The sequence below is a fragment of the Malaclemys terrapin genome, chromosome 5 (assembly GCF_027887155.1).
Source record: "Malaclemys terrapin pileata isolate rMalTer1 chromosome 5, rMalTer1.hap1, whole genome shotgun sequence".
Classification (NCBI taxonomy): Eukaryota; Metazoa; Chordata; order Testudines; family Emydidae; genus Malaclemys; species Malaclemys terrapin.
In genome coordinates, this window is record NC_071509.1 from 50,797,690 (window position 1) to 50,821,711 (window position 24,022).

The window sequence follows — 24,022 nt, forward strand, 5'->3', positions numbered from 1 at the left end:
GTAATTGCAGTCATTTTTTTTTGTCACAGAGCCCACATTATGTACTGAAGCAACACTCAAGAGGCCCCAAAATCAAGATCAGGACTGTAGAATGCTAAGCAATATACAAATACATGAGAAGAAAATCCCCATTCCAAAGAGTTTACTTGCAATAGAAAACTTCAGGTTTTTGGGGAAAGATTTATCCTTAAATATTGGTGCTTGCCTCTTCATTCAAAATCCCAAATATAATTAAAAACATTCTTGGAGGGTTTATTTGACCTTTCATTTAAAAAAGACTGAATATTTATTTAGCTTTTTTGACTGACTCTCCCCAGTTTTAATTCTTTCCCGGAATTCTTTTTAACCTTGTCCCTAATTTCAACTTTAGAGAGCTGGAAGAGAAGACGTATGCTGACAATTGTAATTACAGATTACAGTATACCATCTGCTAAAAAAGGGCTTTATAAATGGTATTGAGCTGTAACAATGTTCTCAATCAAGCCTCACCTGTGTAAAATCTAGATTTTTGTGCTGATAAAGCAATGTTTTTTCTATCTGTAGTCGGATTTCTCAACACTGCTGATTTTACATTTTTAACAGGAACTGCAGCTACATTCAGGATGCTAGACCTACTGAAAGCAATATGCAAGTTTCCCACTCAGGAATTTAAGGGGGAAATTTTAGTTTCATTTATCCTAGATTAATACTCGTTACTAGACTAAAGATGTATGTGGTCTAAAAAAAAAAAAACAAAGGCAATATTATGTCTTACTACTCAGAGAAATTGAGCTTAAATATATTTGGTGATCAAAGAAATGTGTTACTAATTAATATATTGAAAAACTAAAAATGTCAAGTTCATAAACTACAGTTAATAGCAGTTCCCTCAATCTCCCCATTTTACCTCTACCAGCAGTATAATGTTCATAACCAAATCACTAATTTTATTATGACATTCTATTTTTAGCTTTTTATATTTTTTTTATATTATGGTATCACTCATAGCATACTAGCTGCTGTTCACACAGTTCCGGTCCTAAAAATTTACATCCTCTAATATCATACAGAAGAATTTACACTACAACCCCCGTTGCAACCTTTAACTTCAAATAAGTATTATCATTACAATTCACAGATTATGGTTTAAATAGTAATTAATCCATTTGGAGAAAATACACTAGATGTATTTATTCAGGACCTTTTAAAAAAGGTATTAAGTGTTTTTGTTCTGTTTAATAAAAAGTATATTCAGAACTGGAAAAAGTAGAGTGTAACACAAGAATACCAGTGTTTCCCTTTGCCTATGAGTAGGTGGCAAAGGGGATATTAAGAATGTCTCAGCCTATAAAACAACAGTGTATTCCATCTACAGTAAACAGCTAAACCTGAATAATAACTTTTACTCTTTAAATATGTTTTAGTGAAATAACAGGGCAGCTGGGAGAAAACCAAGATATGACGCTAATGGATGAAATCACTGGAAGTGAGACCACCTAAAGTTCTTCCACATGGCCTATTGGGGACGCTGATCTGTGGAGCAGCTTCATTAGAAGATACAAAAGGAAGATGGTCACTAGTTCTCCAGTTATGAAGCAAACCTTTACATTAACAGTCAGTGAGGAAGGAGAAATTAAAGTAAAAGGGAAAGAAGAAAAAAAGTTGAGGAAAACTTAGTTTTAGCCTAAGTAAGTATGTTGGGATCAGGAAGCTTCTTAGCATAAACCATTCTGGAAAGCTTCAGAGAAAAGGAATCTTTCAACTTACAAAAACTGACAGAAAAAAAAAAATCCATGTTTCATTATGACATGAAGCCAACAAAGCCTCATTGATTACTAATTTTTAAGATATATAGGAGAAAGCAGCAGCACAAACATTTGTGCCATAAAGTAAATTACTTTAGATGAAAAACAGTAACAAAAGTTGTACATGTGCAATCCCCCTTATACAAAAGGTTTCAGAGTCTGACCTCTACTGGTCAATTAAGCACAGTGCTTAAAAGACTAGGCTAAAATCCAACAAAACAAAACAAAACCAACAAAACCCTGGATCTTTGGGTCAGAAAACAGATTATTTTGAGATTGCATTTACAAAAGAATGTTATAGGACTTCAAACAAAATTCTTAGTTACTTTCAGTGCTGAATGAAGTGAGGCAATTTCTCATAGATCAAACACATTCTAAGTAAGGCTAAGATTTAGTCATGGGTATTTTTGGTAAAAGTCATGGACAGGTCACGGGCAACAAATAAAAATTCACAGCCCATGACTTTTACCAAAAATACCCATGACTAAATCTCTACTTCTGAGGCCCCACTGCTCCGAGGGGCCCCTGCTGGGGGGGAGGAGGGAGAAGGAGACTGCTCCAGTGCTGAGGGTTGACTGCCCCCCAGCCGCTGCTCCCAAGGACCACTCTCCAGATGGCCTCCAGGTCTCCCTGGGGCCACTGCTGCTCAGGCAGACCCCAGGGCACCCTAGAACAGGCGCTCCCCAGAGTCAACCACAGTGGCCACTGTTCCAGTGGTCCCTGGAGCCAGCTGCCCGGGACCACCCAAGCAGCAGCTGGTGCAGCTAGCCCCCGGGACCACCAGAACAGCGTCTGGTGCGGCTGTCCATGCACCTTGCCCTGGGGGATGGGCCTGAAGTCAGCCACACCAGCCACTGTGGAAGTTACGGAATCCGTGACTTCCGTGATCTCCATGAAAGAATCGCAGCCTTAATTATAAGTGTTGAAATAATTTACATTACAAAACAGGCAATTTGAAATTGGGACACAACATGTGCTAGTTCAGGGTTTTCAACCTTTTTCATTTGCGGACCCCTAAAAAATTTTGAATGGAGGTGTGGACTTCTTTGGAAATCTTAGACATAGTCTGTGGACCCCTAGGGGTCCATGGACCATGAGTTGAAAACCACTGATCAAGCTGAACAAACACAAAGACTGAGTTCTATTCCCGATTACCACAGGCCCTGTGTAAGCCTCAGCAAGACACGTAATTTCTCTGTACCTCAAGTTTTTCCCCATCTGGAAGATAATGATAATTATGAAAACATTTTACAAATATGTTAAGATCTTTAGGTGAAAAGGTAAAATATAAACATGAGAAGTATGAAAAAAAAAAAAAGTATGCTAAACCAAAACTTCCTAAACAAAAACAAAAACAAAACCACACACCACTTACAAAGCAAGAACATTTTGGAGTTAGTTAGTTAGTTTCTTTACACAGAATATCTTCTCATCTGAATCCCAAAAGCAAACTTTTTTTTAGCTTGTTCTTTCCCTAATACACTTTAACCAGTGCCCAATCAGCCAGGGGAGTGAGGGACAAGGATCAGTTGTTATTGCAGTGCTACTACAGGGGGTTCAGTGTAGTACCAGGTAGTCCAGTTTAGAACTTTTAAAAATATTATACCTGGGTTAGGGACTTGGGGCTCAACTCTCCACTGCCCTGCACCTTCTGTAGAAATTTATATCTGGTGCTAAGTGAATATAGAAACAAATGTTACTATTCTGAACAAGAAGCCTCTTGTGCACACCTTGCACACGTGTAAGAGGCTACATGAAGTTCAAGGCTGTAGAAAAAGTAAAATGTGTGAGGCTACTTATCTGGAACATGTTATACACATTTATAGGACTGTACACATGAACTGCAACAACCATTTTATTAAATTACTAACTCACAATAGAATCATACATAAAACTGCAAAATTATGGCATGTAAAAGGTTGGGGTTTGAAAAATATATGTATTGAGAACACACAATAGCAATTTTTTTTTCTTTAACTACAGATATTTGGCTTACAGAGTTAGTCTTCACTAGTGGCACATGTAAACTTATTGGCAGATAATGTAAGCTCTACAAACCAAAGTCAAGAGTGCACAGAACTCATATATTCACATTTTAATTTTATAATAATTCAAAAGTTATCCAGACAACCTTAATATAAGTCCTATGGAGTATAAGCAATTTTTTCAGCAGAAAATAATTTGTTCAAAGGAATTTGTTATAATAAAATCTTTCTAATTCAACAAGCATGCGATATTGCTGGAATCCTGATTACATGATTCAGCAAACAAACAATACTGTATTATCATTAAAAATTCAAAATGTCTTACCTTACCCGCCTTGTCTCTCTAAATAGTCCAATAAAAGATATTACCTAAACAACTTCTGTAGGTGACAGAGACAAGCACAACTAAGATTTTTTTGGTTCGATGCACTGGCTTTCTGGATTGCAAAACAACAACAACCAAAAAGCCACAACTAAGCCACCAGCAATTTATAGGTATAGGTATTGGTATCAAAAAGATGGATCCACCACATAAATTAGAATCTGTATTAGCCCCTGATATAGCCCTAAGATACAGTGAAAAAAATGGATACTTATCTTACTGTAGTTGTGGTTCTTAGAGTGTCCACACAGATTCCACCAGAGGCGCATGTGCCACACATAAAATCAAATTATTCTGGCCAGCAGTGTTTGTTGGGGCCATGTCTGTGCCTTTGATGTCCTTATGCCCCCCCACCAGGGAACATTAAAGGCAGAGTGGGCCCAACCAGTCAGACAGATCCTTTGCAGATACAGAATCCCAGAGAATTAGGACTAGTAGCAGGAAAGAAGGGCAGGTAGTGGAACCCATGTGGAAAACACATCTCAAATAACCACAGTTACTGTAAGGTAAATTCTTTCTTTCATTGATTGTCCACATCGATTCCATGGATTCTCTTCATCTAAATAGAAGATTGAGACCCCATCTATTTTTCAGGATCAGAAAGCACCTGGAATAAAAACTTTTACCTCCAATTCCCTTGGCACCACTTGTATAGCCTTCCACCTCCAGGAAGGAGTAAACCTCTGATTTCAGTAGGTTCTCTTGAAAGGGGTCCCTAAGAGGGATGGAGGGCAGGTTGGAAAGAGGGAAGGATTCAAATTGCAGAGAATAACCCCTTTGAACTATTTCCAGAATCCATTTGTCTGGGGTGATGATACTTCAGGCACTGAACGAGTGGCAAAGTGTTTCCGAAAAAAGGAGGGATTCAAAGTTGGTCCGAAGCACTTGAGCCACACATCAAAACTTGAGGCCTAAGGCAGAAGACAAAGAAGATGTTTGTTTGCCTTTTATTATGGGTTTAAAGTTCTTCATCCGTTGTTGCTGCACAAGACGAGGTTGTGATGCTGGTACTGGCATCACTGTGAGAAATATGAAGATGAGGACAACTACTGTTATCTATACTATCTAAAACCAGACACCCAAGGCCTTCTTGGGCGTTGGTAGACCCCTAGGGATCTGTCTGTTCACCTGGTGGTCACATTTTCCCACCGTAGGACCTCTTCATTTCTCACACTGAACAAGTAATCACCCCTGAAAGGCACCACACCTGCGTCCTAGTTTCTGGTAGACCACCAGATGATCTGAGACGTGTGCTGTCTCAAAGTTATGGCTGATGGTACTGCATCAGAGGAGTCAAAATGATAATCTCAGACTATGCTTGGCCACTAAACAGTCCTTCTGCTATCAGAACCCTGGTTAACTTCCTTCAGTCAGCAGTGAGGGCCACAGCAAATATAGCCATTTTCTCCCATAGATGGTACTGATACCTGGACATTACAGACTGTTACAGTTACTGATGCTTAGTGAGACAGAAGAGAAACCTCCTGCTGCCCAAAGTATGCACCTTATGGCTTCCTTGTCACATGCAGTGAACTTGGCCTCTTTTTTTAACTCAATACAGTTACAACCACCACCAGCAAAACTGGGAGCATGAGAAGTGTGGAAGAATGAAAATCTTTCATGAGGCAGCCAGTACAGTTTGTCTTGACAGTTTCTTTTGACATAGACCGGCTGGATGCAGGAGTAGCACTAGCTGTCTGTGCACATTGTAACAGCACTTCCAAAGGAGGGAGGGTCATAATGTTTGTAGAAGAACCCACAATATCAGATGGGGTGAGAGATTTCTTCCACTGGAACGAAGGTATTTTTAAAGTCTATGTCATTCTGTCCTCAAGCTCACAGAACTTAAACTGATGGGGAAAAATGCAGAGCCAACTCTCGCATTGTTGTCAGAAGAGTAGTGGTGGAATAAGCCTTTCAGCTGTATAAATCTAGCCTCTTTAATTCCTTATCCCTGCAACAGGCTTTAGGACAGGATTGATGAGATTCAGTAGTAGTTATGACCACCAAGGAATCAGGCGCAGGATGGATTTAAAAAAAAAAAAAAAAAAAAAAAAAAAAAGTCAAAATCTCATTGAGCACATGATTTCTCCTATCCATTCACTTGGCCATAGGACGTATAGAGGCAGAGGTCTGCCAGAGTTTTTTTGCTAGCTCCAGTAAGGCTTCATTGATAGAAATGGCAACTCTTCAAGGAGGATGTGGGGATTCTTTTGCACAAGCTGTGCCTGCACTACTAGAGAAGTAGCTACTCTCCTCATGAGATCCTGAAAATTTCTGAAATCCTCTGGAAGAGGTCAACATCTGGTGAAGATGAAGAAAGATGGAGAATATCTAAGGGTTCTTCTATTAATTCTCCTCTCCTCCAGGGGGTCCAGCACAGCAGGTGGAAGGATGATAGCAGGATCCTGAGCAGAGGTTTCCTGCATTGGATGAGACTTCCTCTAGACAGTGACCATGATGGAGATTCAGGGTCACCCGGAGTACACCAAGACCAGTAAGATCAGAGGATACTACATAGTCTGAGCAATCTATGGCAGGAGACGCCATTCTGGAGCTTCCCTATAGAAAAACCATTTCTGGCCTTTAGGTTGCCTAGTTGTAGAAGTCATGTAAGGTGGTCTAAAAGATCTCAAAGGTGAAACATGTTCATCCCTTTCAGAGTCTGAAGAAGAAATACAAGTCTCTTCAGAACAGGGAGGAGCAGTCCCCAGTGGGGATGTAGGTGGTCTAGGTATAGAAGACACATTGGGCTTCAAGGAAAGAGAAGACTGGGGTGGCTGGAACCCATGCAAGTGACTGGTGCCAGATTAATAGGTCAAAGAGACAATTCTGAAATGGAACTGACAGCAGTAATGTCCCCGAATGCATCAACACTGCCCAGATGCATCAGTGAAGCAGAGAATACTGGTGTTGGTTGCAGCAAAGGAGAGTCCATTAGGGAAAGGGAAAGAAGATCCTTTACCAACAAAAAGCCCTGCGGGAAGAGGGGCACCACAGGTATGCGTAACAATGCCAACAGTGCAGAGGTAGACTGAATCAGATGAAAGGAGAAAGAAGGACCCGGTACAGGTGAAGACACCAGTCTGAACAGCCCTGAATGAACCAGAGTTGATGGTGCTGTCCCAGATGAGACCAGCAGTACTAGAGGACTTACCAGAAGACTTCCAGGGAGAAAACCTATACTTCATGCTCATGTCAGCACAGAATATCTGGAGTCCAATCAACAAGGCTGACAGTGAAGTGTGACATTTGTCACCAAACTTGTGCTTCGAATCAAAAGCAGTTAGAGGGGCACTCCTTGTTGTTTCTAAGTCCTTTGCCTCACAAAAGGGCTCAGCTCCAATGCAGGACACATCAGCTCTTTCATGAGGTGAACTTTAAGACAAAAATCCCTCTGTCTTCTAGTCCTGATGGGGCAGGAGGTATAGGTAGGGCATTTGTCCCTTACCACAAGAAATCAAACAACTCTTGTTCCTATCGGTGATGGCAAGAGCAGCCCTGCACATAGCACACTGCTTAACTCTTGGAGGATTTTAATATGGAAAAATTCCCAAGTAACTACTAAACTGTAACTAAATAAGCAAACTACTAACAGCTAAAAGCTAAAAGATGCTGGCTAACCGAAGCAAATGCTTCAGGGAGCTTCAACTCTAGACACAAGAGGTGGGAAGGAACTGAGAGTGAGGGGTAGGACACACCCCTTTCATACCCCCACCTGAGAGCACAAGGAGAGTAGGGGCACCTGCACTGCCTAGTAGTACCGCTGGCAAAAGTCTGTAACATGAGTGGACTGGGAGCTCATACACCTGCAGTGGAATATATATATGTGCACAAGCACTCGAAGGAGAACTAACCTAAATGTTTGCTATTGCCATTTTAAGTGATTTTTTTCAGTCAGACAAAGTGTGTTACCAGTTTTTGCTCCTCAAGAATATATAGAATCAGATAGACATGTGCCGCCTATGAAAAGATAAATATCTAAAGACAGATCTATTTCTTACCTAAAAATTTGGGTCTTTCATACAACAGCTAGCCTATTCTGCTTTTTATTACATGTATATCACTTTAATCAGCATGCCCGTGTTCCCATATACTTTTGTGTCTAGTTATTTTTAAACATGGTTTCAGTACTCAAAACAGAAAATGTGGTGCTCCACCAGTTTGCTGCCTGCAGAATTTGTTTGTGTTGCCAACACAGTGTTGCAGCACTGTCATATTATAGAAAATCTGATATCCTTAACTCTGAGCAAATCCTTTGATGGGGAACTACATTATCCAATCCATTGTACCACTGATTTTCTTTCATTGGTGCAGTTAGTAGCAAAACAAGTTAGAGATCTCAGATTTGACAGTTTATTGAAGACTAACATTTAGCCACCACAGCAACATGCTTATTAGCTCTGTACAGTGATCTTTGTGCACATGTTTGGAGAAAGCTTCTACCCAGATATGACATGTCAGACATTTATCATCTTGGTATCTATGTGGCTTCAAAAAGAACGGGATCTGAAACTTTCATTCCCATGCTAGAAGTGCTAAAGGAGGAGTACAACAGAGGTACCCATGCCTGAGAGAATTTTTGGATACAGTCCTGTTAAAAATATGTTTATTTAGTCTAGAGAAGATAAGACTGGAGGGGGACATGATAACAGTCTGCAAGTACGTAAAAGGTTGTTAGAGGAGGGTGATAAATTGTTCTCCTGATCCACTGAGAACAAGACAAGAAGTAATAGGCTTAAATTGCAGCAGGGGAGATTTAGGTTGGCTATTGCAGGGAGTGGGGGAACCTTCCAAACTGAAAGGGTAATTAAATACTAGAATAAGTTACCTAGGGAGGCTGTGGAATCTCAGTCATTGGAAGCTTTTAAGAACAGATAAGACAAAAACCTGTCAGGGATGGTCTAGAATCTAGTTCATATATAGTTCTGCCCCAGTACATAGGATTGAACTAGATGGCCTATCAAGGTCCTTTCTAGTCCTACATTTCTATGATTCTAAACAAGAGGTAGCAAGTTCCAATCATCATATTCTGTACCTCTGAATTCACTACTCTGACAATGAGTCAGTAATCCAGCAGGTAGCAAGTTTGAGAGGAAAGATACAAGGGTCAAAACTTCATCACCAGACCAGGAATGAAGACCAGTGTCCAAAGTAAGTTTGGGGAGTAAAGTACACTGAGGCATTATTTACTATCAGTACCAACAATACAGATTAGAATGAATTCAATATGGCTGTATACTTCTCCTCTTTAAAAAAAAAAAATTGCACTGCAATATAATGTACTGTAGTATCAGAGTAGGCAATGGGATCCAGGTCTGAGCATGATTTTCTGACATAATAGGATGTTTAAGTCATTGAAGATTGAAAATGTAGGTTACTCACCTGTAACTGGAGGTTCTTTGAGGTGTGTGGTTCCTATCTGTATTCCACAAATGAGATACGTATGTGCAGCATGAGTATAAGTCCAGTTTTTTTAGCAAGCAGTGTCCATTGGTCTGCATATGTGCTATGGCTCTATTCGTGCTCCAAACTGAGGAGATAAAGGACAGTGTGGATCGACACCTCTCTAGTTCCTATTCTTACCACAAATCCAGTTGATACACAGCAGAAGGGACAGAGGGTGGGTAGCTGAATATGGATATGGACCACACATCTCAAAGAACCTCCAGTGACAGGTAAATAACCTCCATTTCTTTTTAGAGTGATGGTTCCAAAGTGTGTTCCACATATGGGAGGTTACCAAGCAGTGATCAAAACAGGAGGTGGGTGCGAGGACACAGAAGTGATAGCTGATTGTAATACTGCTGTCTCCACAGCTGTATCTGCAGTACAAGATTGAACCAAGGTATAATGTCTTGTGAAGGTGTGCGTGGAGCTCCAAGTAGCTGCCCTACAAATTTCTAAAAGAGGTACATGTCTCAGAGATGCAGCAAAGGTTGCTTGTGCTCTCGTGGAATGAGCTCTCACCCCCACCAGCAAGTAGGGCAGAGGGAGAGAGAGGGGTACACAGCTGGGAGCTAGGTGACAGCAAAGGATAACACAACCAGATACTCATTTTCAAAGTCTGCACCGATATTGCTTGACCCCTTGATCTCACTGCTATAGAAACAAATATATGGAGGTGTCTTTGTAACAAATTCTGTTCTTTGTAGATAAGAGGCCAGTTCCCTTTAGACATCCAGAGAATGAACTCTCCTCTCTTCATCTAAGGCATGCGGTTTAGCCAAAAATATCACCAAGTGCCTGCTTGATGAGACTGGTGTATGGGGGGGAGGGAGGGCAGCCCACATCTGATTGTGGTCTCATTGTCTTCTCCATCAGATATTTTCTAAATCTCAGTTCCTGACAGCCAAGTGCAGAACTCGTGGGGGAGATGTGAGCCTAACCCAGGCAATAGAGGGAGAATTGATGTTCATCACTCACAGAAAAACAGTGAGGGCAGGAAACAGTTTTTGAATCTTTGGGCAGAATACCAGCTTTCTTGGAGGTGGGGTAGATGGACCTATTTACATTATACTAAAAAAAAATACTAAAAACCAAAATTATTTACAATATGTTTACAGAAGTGACATAGTAGAAGAGGCGCCAAGGACACCAAAGATTCCAACTTAGACCATACAGTAATAAGAAGGAACTGGAAAGGCATCAAGCTGCACACTCCTTTATAACCTCAGTTTAGAGCACAAAGATATAAGGCACATGCACAACCAACGGAGACTGCTTGCTAAGAAAATTCCAGACTCATGAGTGTGGTGCACATGCATATCCCTTGTGTGGGATACACATAGGGACCGGCACTGGAAGAAGAATCCTCTGTTTCTGTGGATAAATACTATAGCAGAGGCAACAGAACTGCAAGATTTCCCAATCGTGGTCCATCAACATGCCTCAACCCTGTTCTCAAAGGCCACCAGTAAAAGCAACATAGCCTATCAGTATTACAGAGTCATTAAGTGTTAATGAATTACAACATCCTAAAAGGAAGATTTAGAACTTGCTTAGATACTGATTTAGTTATATTAATGCAACCCCCTTCTGTAGACAACTATTTCGGTTTAAGAGTGCCTTATGAGTAACAATAAGGATGCCTTGTGACTCATCAGTAGCAGTAAGGAATCAACTTGAACGAAAATTGGTATAAGGTACTCTTCCAAAAACAGGTGTCTACACAAGAGGGTTGCACTGATTTAGTTAAACTGGTACCCTTGCGTACATGAGAAAAGTAATGAGAGATGGGATAGTCCCTTTCAATGCTCTATCTACACTAATTCCCTAATGCCAAGTAAGTAGCATCCGATATCGGAAGTATTAGTTGAAGCTCTTGTATGAAGTTACACATACAATAGCACAGGGACATGAGTAGGGAAAAGTATTCAGACAATCCATCTAAATGTATCTTTTGTTCCATAATGTGATAATTTTTGAATATGGTCTTACCACTTGGAAGGCATTGTTGATCAACAATGTAAATTGTTAGTGCACCACACTTAAGATGGATCCATCATGACATTTCTTTCCAGGTGTCCAACTTGTGCTTTGAGGACGTGAAAGTAGATACAAAGATGCGTACAGCTACGAGTCACCTGGTATACAGCTGAACAAGAGTAAAGGCTCCAGGTATGGTACAAAGAAATTAAGTTTAAATGTCTGAAAGAAAAAGAGGGGAAGAGGGGGAAAATAGCTTAGTCAATTCTCATAGCAGTTTGCAATTAAGAGACGGTTAATCACTGAAAGTGGCCAACAGTATCCAGAATTTTTCACAAAGAACCTTAAAACACAACTTTTTAAAAATGAAAAGCCACAAGAAATAAAACATAGATCTTAGATTTCAGAATTAGTAATCTTTATTCAGAAATGAGTTAGTAAATTCTCTTTCCTAGAACAGAAAATTAGACACTGATCTTTCCAGATCCCACGTGTTTAAAAGGATCAGATCTCACAGTCAGATTCTGTTTCATATTTTATGGAAATGTGTACATACATGAAGCAAAATGCATACTTTTTTATATTAAGAGAGTTTACCTATTGAGTTTTATATATATTTAAACTTGATAAGTTTTTCTGTTTCAATCATATGTATATGAGCTCTCACTATTGAGAGAAATTCCATTCAGAAATATTTATACTGTCTCTGTGGAGCCAAATCGCTTTATAAGAAAGACAAATTCACCATTTTAACTGCAGCTGTGCCTCCTTAATGAGGCACCACAAAAATCATGAGCTTAAGCAAGAGATTCCCCCTACTGTGGAAATTTGCTTGTAAGTTACACTCATGTTGCAACTTGCCTACACTGCAGGGTTTGCTTTTTTTGTTCTCCTTCCATACTAACAAACTATAGCAAACACTTTAATATTTAGGAGAATTATTAATTTTACCCTGGAGGCAGATCAAGCAATTTTAACTACTTTCAACAATTCAAGTCTCAACATGCAACAGCAGTCTGCATCTCCCGTTCACTTAGTTCTCATAAGCAGAATTTCTTTTGCTCATTGTATGAAAGACTCCAGGCATATAAACAGAGCTGTACTCAAAGAACCATTTTATCAGAGTTCTGATGCAACAAGCATTTACTGGTTTCCTCTTAGAAGTAAACAATGGAAAACCAGGGGAAACACACTCCCAATGACACATGATCTACTTTAAAAAAAAATACACAATTGGTTCTACTTCCTAATTACAGTTTTCCAGGAGCACATGATAAAATCTAGTTAAGATGCACAGAATTTTAAAAAATTAAAGAGCAAGCTACATCCAGAAGAGTTAGGTTTCAAAAAGATTGGGAGCAGACTGCCCAGAGGAAATCTAAGGTTTTGCAACATTAGAAGCAAGTTATATAAACTAAGATACAATGTAATGCTTTAACAAAACAAGTCAAGTTGTTACTAGTACAGATTTCTGGAGAGTGATAGGCACCTACATAAGACAAAACCCCAAATATTGGAACTGTCCCTATCAAATTTGGGCATCTGGTCACCCTAGGTGGCTTGTCATGCAGGTCACCTTTTTTACAGGGACAAGCCCCAAGTTCCCACTATTTGTGAGTTTCTTCTGTACAACATAAACAAAGATCCATTCAAGATTTATCAAGACAGATGTACTCCTCCTGGACTACACCCAGAACAAAAGTTAGTGAGAGTCAGAGAGGGGGCACTCTTGGTTGAGAGCCCCAAATGTTGAACAACCTAGTGGAGGAAACAAGATTAAACCTAATACTAACTTTTTTCAGAGCATTTTACAAGACTTGTCCTATTGTGAAAGCCTTCCTGCAATAATAGATAATAATTTCACTCAAGTGTTAGGAATTGTGCTTGTGGTGCTGACAGTCCCATTGACAAACTGCAGTCCATTAGTTTCTGTGAGGGTGCAAAATGAGAGCAGGGGGAAGAGAAAGAAGTATAATAATGACTTTTAAGACTGCATCAAGAAAATGCAGGCAACAATCCAGAGCCAGTTTAGTTGTGAACACTGATTCAATGGTTAAATAAAAAGTGACTCACTAGGAACCAACACATCTTGCCTGAACGTGTGACTGACTTATGCAAGTCCATGCAAGAGCAGCCTCTCTTTATAGTGTTCACTAAAGCATCTTCCCATTATAGAGCTTAATCCTGCTCTCTTTGCAGTCAACAGTGAAACTCCACTTAACTTCAATGGAGCAGGAACAAACCCAGAAAATAATTTTGCAAAAATTTCCTCACACTACAAGTTGGAAGGCAAGGTAGAAGGGTCAAAAGGGAGGTCTGGTGCCAGAATTTGTACCAAAGTAATTCAAAGATATAACAGTGTATATATTTTGCAATTCTCCTCAACCCAGTGAGGAAAAAGGAGATCCAACATGACAAAATCACCACCACCACCTAACACCAGAAGCTTCAGTCTGTTCATTAAGTTTGGGGGACCACGTAAGATTCATAAAATGTGAACATGAAGTTAGCAAAATTCAGCCACACAAGACCCCACAGACTACACTAGTTTCACCTCCACTTAGGTCATTATGAAGAGAGAGTTTATCTTTTGACACTTTAACTGTTAAAAGGATGCTCAGTGAATTTTGCACATCTTTCATAAGTGCACAACAGACAGATTTTGACTCTCACCTTCCCTGGAAACTTTGCCAAAGCCACCTGAAATTTCTAATGTCTTTATTTTTTTAAAAGGAAAACATCTGGAGCAGCTTTTGAGGGCGGGGAGGGAAACTTAAGGTCTTCACCTTTCAAGGAATCTTCTGACTTTCTTTTTGGGGGGGGGTTAAGATGAGAAGTGTTGATTGATATAAATTGATCTAGGAACTTATTTTAGTCATCCTTTTAGTGCAGAAGTAGAATGTAGAGGTCCCCTCTCTAGACACTACAAGCCCATAATAAGACAGTCCCTGGACTAAAGAGCTTACAATCTAAAACAGACAAGACAGAGAAAGGAAGTATTGTTGTTACAATTTTTCAGATGAGGAAATGGGCCAAAGAGCTTAAAATAACCTGTGCAAGGAAGAGGTGGGAATTTAAACTAGAGCAGAGGTACTATTTGTTATTTTTCCATGCAACACCTAGCATGACAGGGCCTTTATTCTTAACCAGAGTTCTTATATGATACAAATTGTACTTGTCTATTCATAGAAAAAATAGTCTTTTAAGTCCCAGACCAGTGCCTTAGCCACAAGACTTTCCTTCCTCAATAAGAAACAATGCTATTGAGTGTTTTAGGGAGGCTAGATGCTTAAGCCTGAAGTCACTGAAACATAGAGGCCTGGAGGGTTCTAAAACCCATAGGGGAACTTCTGGGAACTAATAAGCAGAACCAGCCAGAGCCAAACAAAGATAACATAGGGCAATACTGAACTAGAGCTCTTTAGGAATAATGGGTAAGGTTTACTTTTGCTAGGATTCTATTTATTAAGAAACCAGAAAGCAAGGCCCCAAACCTGCAAGTGAATCTGCACAAGACTAAAGCCTAAGTGTAAGTCCACACTGGAGCTGGAAGGTGACATTTTCAGCTCAATGAGACTTACCCGCGTTAGCTCTGATTGAGCTTGCCTGCTGAAAGTAGAAGGGCAGCTGAGCTGTCACAGGCTTGCAGCCCCAAGTGTAATCCTGTCCGAGATCCTAGGTATGTACTCAGAGGCCTATCCCGTACACCACTCATGCCACCATGGCTACACTATTTTTAGCATGCTAGCTTGATCACAGCTAAATCTTTCTGTGGACTGTCTCAGGGCATTAAGGCTTGAGTTTTCAACTGCCACTATACAATTCGGAGTTTCATTCGTCCCAACAGAAGGGATGTAGGTAAATCAAGGACTGAAAAGAATGACTTAACATCCCCACCCCCACAACCAAAAAGATGGTGATGCAAGGTCAGACAGTGACCTGTTAAGACTGTTACGGTGATCCTTCTTCCCAAAATGTGAGGGCTGGTTTGTTTGTTAAACTTAAGATGCAAATATGACTCAAGGGGAAAAAATTAACACATTAAGTCCAGTTGAACTTTCATCATCTGGAGATAATGATTTTCTTAATATTTCCTGTCAAACAAAAGTGTTACTATACATTAGGGAGACCAAAACAGAGTATCACTGATCCTCTCTCCCCCCTGCAAGCAGCATTACCTACTACTCTTTGGGGAATTCTGCATCAAAAAAAAAATAAATAAATAAAAATTCTGCACATCAAATGTTAAAATTCTGCAAAATTCTGCATATTTTTGTCAAAATAACACAACATAATCACTCGAGTTTCAATTATATTGGTAATGTATTTCAAAATACCTGTCAGCAATTATGTCTGTAACAATACAGACAACAAAAAAGATTCAGGAAGCGTCGCTCTGCTGGGGCTCCAGCCGACAGCCGCAGGCATGCGCAAAGCTGAAATCTGTCATTTCCACCAAAAGAAAGCATTTTGGTGGAAATCACAAATGCTGCGGGAAAAAGTAAAATTCTTCAGGGAACATTAATTCTGCACAAATTCTGCATTGCGCAGTAGCATAGAATTTCCACAGGAGTAACCTACTTGGTAGACTAATGCACTACATCTAGGTTTTAGGCAGCACTCTCTCATACTAGTGTTCTGAACACCATATCACTGTCTAAACATACAGCAGTTGTGCATAACCCGGCATCAAAATGCCAGCAACCACCAGGTCTATAATAGCATTCCTACCATTGGAGCTCTACTGCTAAGAATTTTAAGAAGTAAATAAGATGTCAGTGTATTTAAGGCCTAGAACCACCACTGCTGCTAGAACCCATGAAGCTGCACCATCATTAGAGCAATGGCAGAAGAACTTCAGAAAATTCCAGCTGTAGACACCGTTCTAGAGTCTAAACTCAGTTTCTAGCCCATTAGGAATATAGATGTGCTTACAGAAAATTAAGGAATTAATCAGCATGCAAGTTGTGTATTAAAAGAAGTTATGAAACAACTTAAGGGGATTGAAAATATACCGCATACACTCGTTCATTAGCCTGTTTGTTTTCAAGCCGACCCCCCAAGATGGTTAAGTAAAAATAGCAAAAACAATATGACTCTTTCATAAGCCGACCCTATATTTCAGGGGTTGGCAAACTTCGGCTCCTGGCCCGTTAGGGTAAGCCTCTAGCGAGCCTGAACGTTTTGTTTACCTGGAGCATTAACAGGCATGGAGCCCCTCAGCTCCCAGTGGCACGCGGTTTGCGTGTCACTTCCCGCAGCTCCCGTTGGCTGGGAACAGCAAACCACAGCCACAGGGAGCTGAGGGGCTCCATGCCTGCAGACGCTCCAGGTAAACAAAATGACAATGTATTAGTTATTCAATTCAATGATTCCATAGAGTTTAAAATCATCAAATTTTGGTGTAGACACGTTTATAAGCTGACCCGCGCTCTTTGATGCATCACTTTGATGCGTCACCAAAAATATTCGGCTTATGAACGAGTATACGCAGCATATTCAGGATTTTAAACCAATACTGCATCATCCAGGAACTTGAGAAGTAGAAAATTAATTTTTGAAAGTTACATTTGACAACTTCCTACTTTTAAGAGACTGACTCAAGTACACAATGTCTGCATAAAGGATATATTATGTCCAGGGCAATGCAGATTTCAATTTTACAACTTCACATTCTTTTATCTCTGAAACAATTCTGGAGTTACTGAAAGAATTCTCATTGAAGTTAGTAGGACAAGACATTTCAACATCTTTAACAGTTTTCTGAATAAGAATGCCAGTGTCCAAAACATAAAGCTACTGGTATAAAGCAAAAACAAACAATCAATAAGACATATGCACTTCTTTTATCCTTATCCTCCTTTTGAAGATTCTAGATCAGGGGTCGGCAACCTTTCAGAAGTGGTGTGCCGAGGCTTCATTTATTCACTCTAGGTTTCACGTGCCAGTAATACATTTTAACTTTTTTAGAAGGCCTCTTTCTATAAGTCTATAATATATTAACTAAACTATTGTTGTATGTAAAGTAAATAAGGTTTTTAAAATGTTTAAGAATCTTCATTTAAAATTAAATTAAAATGCAGAGCCCCCTGGACTGGTGGCCAGGACCCGGGCAGCGTGAGTGCCACTGAAAATCAGCTCATGTGCCGCCTTTGGCACGCGTGCCGTAGGTTGCCTACCCCTGTTCTAGATTGTGTGACTGATAAGTCAAAAAACAACAAAATACATTTCCATTTAATGTCCAAAAATGACTAGGTCATCTGTCATGTTAGCCCTGAATAAAGAGGAAAAGATATTTAATGGAAAATGTTATCAATGTTTTTCAGCTAGTACCACCACCAGTAGGAACCAATAGCAATCTATACATAGTCATTTGCCTAGATGTAAAATATATTAATTTAATATCAAAACACTGCGAGATGCAACCAAAACCACAAGCCTAGTCCTGCTCCTACTGAAGTCAACAGGAGTTTTTTGTTTTTAAATCCAGTTTCAAACCCTATACATAAAAACACAATAATTGTTGACGACAAGATAAACTTTGCCATTCTAGCCTGGAGTACATCAATAGACAAACTTCCTCCATGCGCAGTAGTTCCAGAGAGCAAATACTATAATTAAGGTACTTTGAGAACTTTGCATGAGAGATACTATACAGAGGCAAAAATATTATTTTCAGTGAGAAAGAAATCTGAGCATAGTTCACATTGCAGAAAACACAAATCTTAGCATTGGACTGGAAAATATGAGTATATATTGCAGTGGCACCTGCAGGCCTCAGTCATAATCAGGGCTCCACTGTGTTAGGTGCTGTACAAATAAGCAGGAAGACATGGTCCTTAAAATGAGGAGTTTTTACAGTCTATTGTGCCATTTTCTACTTGGACTCCATGTTCACAATCTTGGGCCAAATTGTAATATGCTGATTTACTGGTTCATTTTAACAGAATTCCAGAAAATAAGTTATTCTGCATTCTAAAAAACACAGAAGTAGTAGTTTGCTGAGAAGCTGTTTGAAATTCTCTGAATTTTCACACATCAGTGTTGAAGTCAAGATAAGAAGTCTTATTCTGAATCATTCATTCCTCCCCCTTGACACACACCCAATACTTCTCATCACAAATCCACATTAGCCTCCGCTGTATTCCAACAAAGGCGCTGCAAAAATTATAAACATATTTCAGAATGTTCAGCCAGATCAGAAAAATGTGTCACAGAGTTTTGATTCCTAAAAATTTAGAGACCCTCATGTTCATTTAGACTTGAAACGGTTGAAGATTTTAAAAATCTCAAATGACACAAACTTTGGTAACATTTTATAATGATAATGTAACAAAAAAGAAAGTCTATAGAACTAACAGCCTCCAGGGGGAGGATAGCTCAGTGGTTTGAGCATTGGCCTGCTAAACCCAGGGTTGTGAGTTCAATCCTTGAGGGGGCCACTTAGGGATCTGAGGCAAAATCAGTACTTGGTCCTGCTAGTGAAGGCAGGGAGCTGGACTCAATGACCTTTTGAGGGTCCCTTCCAGTTCTATGAGATAGGTATATCTCCATGAAAATCCTTGTAAGATTGCTACAATTATTTACTTATGACTGCAAAGCAGATGCTAAAGGAAGAAAAATCAAGTGCACAACTGCACAAAAGTTATCAGCCTGCAACACACAATATGCAATGATGTAAATTCTCCTTTGAAGACAGAGTGAATAGTGGATTTTGCCTTAAAGTGCTTCAATGTGCTTTTGAGTACAGTAATTTACACTTCTCAATTGATACTAATACAACCAATGCCAGTTTGATGGCCTTTTTAGAGATCTGAAATAGCTAGCTGTTTATTGCAAGTACAGAAGTAAGGATAAGCTACAGTTTGCTTGGCTATAATCCTGAACTGATGGAAGGGGAGAGGGAACGGCTAGTACTGTGGCTTAACATACAAGGTAGAAACCCAATTATACTTTTTAGAAAACATTCTTTAGTAAGTTCATCAGTATCAGAGCTACCATAGATCACAATTCTGATCTCAGTTATACTGAAAATGAAAACTGCAGCATATCCTATACTTGATAGCAGCAGAGGTCAGGTTTGTGGAAATGCTATGCATCAATGCATTTAGCAATATCCCAAAATGTTCAACTACAGGCAATAAAGAATTGATAGTTTTTCCTGAATTTTAGGACAGTATGCATAGTCTTGTTTTACTTTTCCAATTCACATGTCAAATTATTTATTTGTCCTACTTAATTATTCTCTGGTAGTTTTAATTAGTGTTTTCAATTTTTTCTAACAATATTTTTATTTTACTGGATAATTTTGTGTCAGACTGTCCAGAGCTAGGCTGTGTGAGCAGACTATGCATAAGCTTTTCCTCCTTCTACAGACCTGCTTTTAATTACAGTCCTAACCTGCAAATCCCCATGATGCCCGCTTCTGGGCCTTTTCTAAGCAGAGACTGTCAATGCTACCAAATGCTATAACATAATAGGCATGCAGGAATTCTCCAAAAAGGCTCATTTTTTGGAGTTTAAAGTACCCATTCTACACACACACATATGTAATTTGAAAGTTTATTTTATGTACCTTTATATAAGGTGTGATGTGGAGCTGTAACCCCGTAGGTACCTGAAATAAGGAAGTGTCATTTTTTGCAGTTCCAGAAACAGTGCAACATGACTAGGACTACAGGTAAGTTAATTGCAACACCTTAATTTGGTGTTTATTGGCCAAAGCTACCAAAGGACAATGTATTAAAAAGATTTTTATTGGTTTTGCATGGGCAAGTTTTTTCCCCCCAGAAATAATTAATCTGTTTAGCATGCAGCAAAAGTGGCAAATATCAACATTTTGCAATACACTAATAAGAATATGCAATGCAAAAACTTTTCATAATTGTCACACTATCTCACAAATTGTTATAATGGTTTTCATATTTTCAACTGAAGTTTTCTGGCCATACCAGTCTCATCCTGAAGGCGGTGCACCAATAATAGTAGATTGCATGCTCATAGTTTGTACTGCATAATGGGAAGATATAAATGTATGGGAATTCGTAATGTAATGCTTCACCATTTGTAAGATTTTGTACATATAATGTAGTATTTAGTGTGCCTGGTAGAAGGTTTTAATTTGCAATCGCCCATGCATGCAGCACGAGCCTCTGAAATATTCAAGAAAATACCTTTTTAGTTCAGTGACACCTATGCACAGGCTAGTATTAGTGTTACAGATGACAATAAACAAAATCTCATATTGGACTTCAAAGTGCTCACTAAACAGAAATGGCAATTTTGATACAACAATAGAGCTAGTTTAGCACAAATCTGTACACTTGCACAAAATGAAAGATGGTGATGGTAGTAATGCTAACAATACATGCTGCAAGTTTTACCTCTACAGTGAAGTTACAGTATATGAAGACATGGAGGATACTAGCCCCTGGAAGCTGACATTAACAAGAAAGACTCTTCAAACTGAAAAAAAAAAGTGCTGTCAAAAGAAAAAAATCAAAAGAATGCAAAAAAAAGTCAAAAGCCACCAGTGCTGGACAGAATTCTGTGATGCTGTTAAACCAGGAGAGATTAATTGTATTGGCACTTCCTGGATGAGTTTTCTAATTTAGATGATGTGTCAACAGTACTCTGTCACAGGGGTTGCTTTCAGAAATACACAAGCATGTCAGAGTAGTACTTGTGACACTGGCAGACGAGATGCCCACTTATGCCAAATCCCCAGGCCAATTCACTTGTGTATTAGTATAGATCAAAATGATTGAAACACCAAATATACTCATACATTTAACAACTTCATGAAAACTAGTGGGATGTTACTTGCATTGTTTTCACTTATCTTTATGCCATTATAATGTAGTAACATACATTTACATTGTTTATACCCCAGTAACTAGATAACCTATCAAATAAGAAAGAAGCCTTGTTGAATGCAAATAAAGAACTTTAACAGAAAAGGGCTCATTTCAAAGCAAGTGATCATTGAGTGGGATGATCCAAAGTCAAAATGCATTCCTCACTCTCCATCAACAAAGAAAATGCCTACGTGGGTAGTGACTGTCAGCTTGTTTTCTGTGAGAAGCAGTTGTAAGTATGGATTGAAGGAAAGATCCTGCATCTCTGGACTCTTACAGGGAAGTGTACCAGATGCAAAGTGGAGATCCCCAGAGACAATCTGGGTACCCTGAAAAGATTTTTGGGAAACTGGAAGTTTATTACATCACTGCAGCCACTTGGAATTACAAACTGTGACTCACCTGTGCAAATAATTTTACCCGCTTTAACCTCTCAATAACTCTCATTTCCTTTTCTTAGCTAATAATCCTTTAATTATAGAATTGGCTACCAGTGTTGTCTTTGGTGTAAGATCTAGAGAACCGATTGATCTGGGGTAAATGACTAGTCTCTTGGGACTGGAAGCAACCTAAATGTTATGTGATTTTTGGTGTAAGTAACCATTTTATCACAAAGTCCAGTTTGTCTGGGTGGCAAGCTAGACTGGAGAGTTTAAGGGGACTGTCTGTGGTCCAGGAGTTCACTTTTGTCACTGGCTTGGTGAAATCTAAGTTTAGGATGTCTGCCTTCTTTACTGACAGTCTGTCCTGAGGAAGGCACTCACAAACCTGAGCCAGTCCAGACAGCATGACAATAACCCAGGAAAGAAAACAGACTCAATCTAAGCCAGGGGTCTCAAACTCAAATGACCACGAGGGCCGCATGAGGACTAGTGCATTGGCCTGAGGGCCGCATCACTGACACCCACCCCTTGCTGCCCCCGGCCCCACCCCCACTCCACCCCTTCCATGAGGCCCTGCCTCTTCAAAACCCCTTCCCTGCCCCCATTCCAACCCCTTCCCCAAAGTCCTCACCCCAACTCTGCCCCCTCCCTGTCCCCAGAGGGTGCAGGAGGGGTGTGGCGGGGGCTCAGGGCAGGGAGCTGAGGTGCAGGAGGTGTGCAGGGCACGGCAGGGGGCTCAGGGCATCAGGGTGCAGCAGAAGGCTCAAGGCAGGGAGTGCAGGGGGTGTGATGGGGGCTCAGGGCAGAGAGTTGGGGTGTGCAGGGGTGAGGGGTGCAGCAGGGGGTTGGGGTACAGGGTGTGGCAGGGGGCTCTGGGCAGGGGGTTGGGGTGCAGCAGGGGTGAGAGGTGCAGCAGGGGGTTGGGGTACATGGTGTGGCAGGGGACTTAGGGCAGGGAGTTGAGATGTGTGAGGGGTGTGGGATGTGGCAGGGCTCCGGACAGGGGTTTGGGGTGCAGGCGGGATGCAGGCTCCGGCCAGGCGCCGCTTACCTAGAGCAGCTCTGGGGTGGCCGCGCCGTGCACCGTGGCCAGGGCAGGCTCCCTGCCTGCCTGCCCTGGCCCCGCTCCACTCCAGGAAGCAGCCGGAGTCCCTGGGGGGAGGCAACGGGGGAGCAGGAAACGGTGCCATGTGCTGCTCTTGCTGCTCCTCTAGGTACCTCCCCCAAAGCTCCCATTGGCCGCGGTTCCCCATTCCCAGCCAATGTAGCTGCGGGGGGCAGTGCATAGAAGTGAGAGCACAGAGCCTCTACTCCCCCGGCCCGGGGCTGCAGGGACATAGCTCCAGCCGCTTCAGGGAGGGGCACAGGGCTTCAGCGCCACAGGGTAGGCAGAGGGGCGGGGGGAGCTTGGCGGGCCGCATGAAAGAACCCCGCGGGCCGTGTGTGAGACCCCTGATCTAAGCAGAAAGCATCACATTTACCTGCTTCCTTATAAACCAGAGCAACCATGTCCTCCAACAACTGGTCCTTTTGCACTGTTTGCTTGAGTACACACACAAGAAACTTCATAAAACAGAAACATTTGAGAGATCAACCAATGTAATGAAGGCAGCACTTCAAAGAGGAGATGACATGTTGAGCAGAATATCTATGGAAGACTTGACTGCTAAGGATGTAGTTTGTCACTCAACCTGCCTTTCTTCTTACCGGAGTAAAATAAATCTTAAAGCAAAACTATCTAAATTACACTGCAACAACACAGTCATCTTGTAACACTGTGTTTTATCAGATGATTGTACAATAAGAATCCTCTTCTCCTATCCAAGCTGCTACAAAGACAAAGCCCTTTTTCCTTCAGTTATAAAAACTGCAAGATATTCCAGTAACAAGTTACAGACATCATGTTTCTGCAAGTTTATGCCCTGAACAGCATAGCTAAGGCAAGTCAACCACTGTTCTATGCAGCACAACATTAGCAGATGCTATCCAAGCTGCTATAAATCTGAAGCAGGAACTTAAAATTATCAAAATGTTTTGTGACTGTTCTTCTGACAAGTGAGCCTGAAGAACAGCTTTCAAATGAACAAGTGGGTTTGTATAATATCACTTTAATCCTTCGGTGTGAAACAGCCAAAATTAAAGCCTCGGAATATTATCCAAAGCCTGAGTGACTGTAGTTTAGAGGTCAGCTACTTTTGTACCC

At 40.5% G+C, this 24,022-nt stretch overlaps 1 protein-coding gene across 1 annotated transcript in view; it reads right to left on the reverse strand.

The window, feature by feature from the left end:
• Nucleotides 1–24,022, reverse strand: part of FRYL (FRY like transcription coactivator) — a 397,117-nt gene that overhangs the window by 358,818 nt on the left and 14,277 nt on the right. The window contains exon 2 of the mRNA XM_054029368.1: nucleotides 11,592–11,801. The gene's annotated coding sequence lies outside the window, so the exon portion shown is untranslated. The remainder of the gene's footprint in view (nucleotides 1–11,591; nucleotides 11,802–24,022) is intronic.